This window comes from Labrus bergylta, chromosome 18 (genome assembly GCF_963930695.1).
Source record: "Labrus bergylta chromosome 18, fLabBer1.1, whole genome shotgun sequence".
NCBI classification, from domain to species: domain Eukaryota; kingdom Metazoa; phylum Chordata; class Actinopteri; order Labriformes; family Labridae; genus Labrus; species Labrus bergylta.
Genome location: NC_089212.1, coordinates 21,002,765 through 21,007,438, shown reverse-complemented (window position 1 = coordinate 21,007,438; position 4,674 = coordinate 21,002,765).

Here is a 4,674-nt window from a genome sequence, read left to right as displayed (position 1 = left end):
AATATCTTGAGTTCGTCAAAAACATTGGTTTTTGACTTTTGATTGGACACACTGACTAAAATATATAGAACAATTGCACCTCACCACAATTTTCTATGTTGGCATGAATTAAATATGGTGTCGAATGGAACAGTGTGTAAGCACACAACTATGGCATGTACAGAAGTCCAAATCTGTAGAAAGTGGAGCTGTAACTTGATTGTATATGTGCCAGATGATACAAAAGAGATGGAGAGGAAGGGAGTAAAGTTAAATGTTTGCATTAGCTTGCGTTACTTTCACTAATTTGACTTTATTTCTTGTTCAAACAAGTTTGGCTAAGCTGAGGCTTTCATTTAAAGCCTTGATAATCTTCTGACTGCTGGTATTGTTCGCCCCATCTGGCTCCTTTTATGCAATGTCACTGCATTGCCAGATCGCAGCAATTAACGTAAATTAAAGTCTTATTATTACCGAGAGGGAACTATTTCCCAAACTATAAAAGTAACATCCCAGTAGTGAATTACACTATAAGTGCTGATCACATAAAAGCGTGACTGTCAGAATGTGTTCAGCGTCTTACTATTCAGTTCTCCCTTTGCTAGCTTAGATCAAAAGTGACATCTGTGAGAACACAAACAAATAACACAGAACTGACATTTCTAATCCAACAACATCCTCCTCAGACTTGCACTATGTCAGTCATAGTGTTGCACTTCAGCTAAATTAGCTTGAGGTCATTCAATGAGTTAAACGAATATGTCAGCTCCACCCTTGCAGTGTACATGAGTTTGATGGTTTTTAACGTAACGCATAACATAATTACACAATGCGGCATGACATCATCGCCCGCAGGCATGGGACCTGTAGCTTTGGCGATCATACAAAGTCATGAAACCGTTCTGGCAAACCTTCATGGAGGTAGCCTCACCACAGGTTTAACCACTGCCGGAAGACTCAACAAGTTACTGTAAAGAGCTTCAAGTCGAATATGTGGGGTTACACATGAGGTTAGCACAGCTCGAAGGGTGGCTTGAAGAACTCTGCTAAATGTCATTAAAGAAGCAGCCAAATAAACAGGACTGAACCAGTGCACAAACAAACAAACACATTCCTATTAAGAAAGGAATTAAGGAAACAAGCTAAGTGACTACAGCCTCTGCGGACAAGGAAAGCATGCAGCCGGCCTGTTTGAGCCCTGAAAGTGTGTTTCTGCATCTGAGAGTGTTTATGGACTGGCTCTAAGTGGAAGTCATTATGAGAGGTTTGAGTACACTTGCGCTGATAGCAATGGTTCTGGGTCCACCCAAGGCACGAACGTAGGTGGTCCGGGCAAGGCAGGAAGATGAGCGACAGAAGGAAGGAGGGCTAGAGAGCGAGATAGAGAGGAGAGGAGGCAGCAGAGACAGAAAGAGGAGAGGAGGCAGCAGAGACAGAAAGAAACAGAAACAGAGAGAGGAGAAACCAGAAAGTTTGGCCTCCACCCTTCCTCTACAATGTGCCTCTACTGCAGATGTGGTTGTAAGGAAGGGAGGGAAAAAAATCTCCATAAAGTTATAATTATCCACATGAATGCAGACCAAATTCTGGAAAACTACAAACACACACTCAAATACATGCAGGTTACACACTCACGACACTCTGCTTTGCAAAGAATGGTTGTGATTTAAAAAAGAACGTAATTTCAACGACATTTAGGAATCTTGCTAAAAAATAATGATCCCATGATAAAAGTACAAGATGACATCATGTGTGAGAACCTGTAAAAGTTCAGACTCCACATTGCCTTGAGGCAAAAGTCAGGACTAGAGTTCTAGAGCATTATGGGAAAAATCTGATAGTTCTGATGTTACCAGGTGGAGGCAGACAAGTGTGCAGCACAGTGCTAAGATGCAGGCAGCAACCATTTCATGAGCGCTTGCAATCTGTTTACTATTGCATGCCTACAACTGGTTTGTGTCAGCAAAGTTTACTTAACAGTATATTTTACCTCAGGACATTTCGGAGAGATAACCAAATAAACCTTTTAAGGCAGGAATGTTCCCTGGAGCTGCTAGGTTCAAAGTGAAGTTTGCGGTGGATGCCTTCACTCAGGGTGGACGTATTTTACTGAGGTCTCACCGGTCAATCAGACATGGCATGTAATGGGGAACAGGAAGTGCATTTAGTATTGAAGGGGGCATATGGGTGGTGGGATGGAGGGAGGTTTTGATTTGTGGGGCGGCGGTTTGGGAAGAGGGAAACATTAGCCAGCAGCAGCCACCCCTGCTTTGACACTTCACCCAAAAGAGCACACAGAGAATTCAAACATCGTCTCTCAGATGTTCCACTTCCTCTTGTAAATTGCAGGAATTCTTTCATGTTACAAGTGCTTTTGTTTTATGGCCACGGCCCTGGAGAGTGGCTCTGCGGAGCCCCACAGCTCACAAATTTCTCCACCCGGATGGCTGCAACAGCATTTGTGTGTGTGTGTGTGTGTGTGTGTGTGTGTGTGACTTGATTGAGGGCGTAAACGGAGAAAGAAAGGTAGGAGGTGAGTGTGTGGGCATATCCCTTCCTCACTGGCCGCTACATTTATCACTTTGTTGTCCCAGCTGCAAACTCAACCGCAGTGTGGTGCATCCCTTTTGAAAGTCAACATGATAAGAATTCCTGGACTTAGTTGAAGAGCCCACACTTCCCTGGCACATGGGCGACTTCCTCCTAATCCTGGTCCACATGGTGGACTGGGACTGTGACAGGACTCTGAGGTTGGCTCAGTTACTCCACAAACACAGCCTGTCCATACCAATGATAGGGTGTCCTTGCACCCAGACTGTGATGTCATATTGTGACACACAAGGGAAGAACCCCGTCTGGCCTTGGCCAACGGTTGTCTAGGTCCCCAAACCATCTAATTAGGGTAGCGTACACTTGCGTCAACGTGACGACAACCATGCACCGCCAGATAGGGCGGAGCTGTGTTTCTGTATAATGCATTAAAACATTGAAACACGATACTGCTTGTGATTTAAAGTGTGGTGTAAGACATAAACCTGTTATAGGCATACAAATCCCCATCGCAAGAACCCTCTCAAACTTTCAAACGGCCAAGATCTGCAGCCCTTTCCCACTTTTGTGATCTCCCAAACTTACTGACCTCAGCTATTTTGTGTTTTGGCGTCTTGTCCCGGTAAAATCCATCATAAGTCCCACAGACAGCTAAGGCCAGACAACAGCCAGATGGCGTATCTATTTGCTCCTCTTTAGCTCTAGTCTGTGCACCAGAAAGATAGATGCAGGCCAGCACAAAGGGGAACTCTGGCACAGCACCAAAAAAAGGGTGTGCAGGGAATTTGCGCTCTCAGTCTAATGCACCTGGTTTCAGAGAAAAGGGAACTTGATTCAGTTCCATGCTGACAGGTGGGACCCTGTCAAAGGTGAGTTCAGGGCAGACTGACGTATGGTCTATTCTCTCTTCAACTATTCCCTTCTCTGTTGGATGATTGCTCTCTCTTTTGTTTCTTTTTCTGAGTGCCAGTGCGTCTTTACTCAGCAGGGGGAGGCTGGGAAACGAGACGTCGTAACACAGACTTCCAGATAGTCTGCTTTCATTATTGCTCTAGTTTCTAAGTCGTTTGTAAAACTTTTAAGAAGAACTAAGGGAAAATGTGTTAATGCCCGGCTGTACAAGTTAGTACTCTTGGTGTTCAGTTGGACTGTGTGTGAGTGTGTACAATTTCCTAAGTGTAAAAGACAGAATTATGTTGTGGACATGTGTGTATTCTTGGCAGTGCATGTGCAAGAAGCTGAGTGCTGGAATCAATCCACTGCCAACTACCCAAACACAATAAATCAAAACAGGTGTTTTAAAATGTTGAATGCTGTAACATTGAAGACCAGATGCTTGCCAGGCAATTCCTTTCCTCCTCTGAACCTTAATCAAAAACCAGGAGACCAGGATGAAGTCAAGATGTCAAATAAGATGCCTTAAATGGCAGCCTCTAGTCCTCATACGTTTTAACTACAGAGACGGATTTCTCTTAGCTGCAACCAAATTTGACAGTTTGCTTCTCTTGTATAAGGCTTGACTATCTGCAAAACTACTGGCTGCCTCATTAACAAACTTACTGAGCAACAAAATCTGCTTGTACTTTTGCGGTTTAAAGTTGCACAGTGATGACTCACTTGAGGTTTTGGTCCCAGAAAGCAGTTCGGTGGACAGAAAGCAACTTATAAAGGACACAAATGTTGAAATTCTTCTGGTTGGATGGCGATGGTTGTGAACCTTGACCTTCCAGCTGTGGTGCTTGTAAATTTACTTCTAATGATGGGTGATTAAGGATTCAAGAGTCTTTTATATGAACTTATTCTGGAGTTTGGAACAAGACTGCAGGGGTATGTATTCATGGATCCTCTAGAAAATCCAACCTCTAACTTTCCCACAATTAGAGACAGTACCTCCTCAATCAGTTGCCATTTGTCTCTGTACATCGCTTACTTATCTATATACTACAAACTAGTACAGATAGTTAGCTGCACTTGCATGCAGGTGATTCTTTATAGAGATGAAATAAAGCTAAATCATCATCAGAGGATAGAATAAGGGTTATGGAAATCAGTGGCCGGTTGTTACACATCTATTGCTTTCCACACAGACCATTTTCCTGCAGAAAGCCAATGCCTGTTGAAAGTCAAGTGATCAAATTAGCTTCC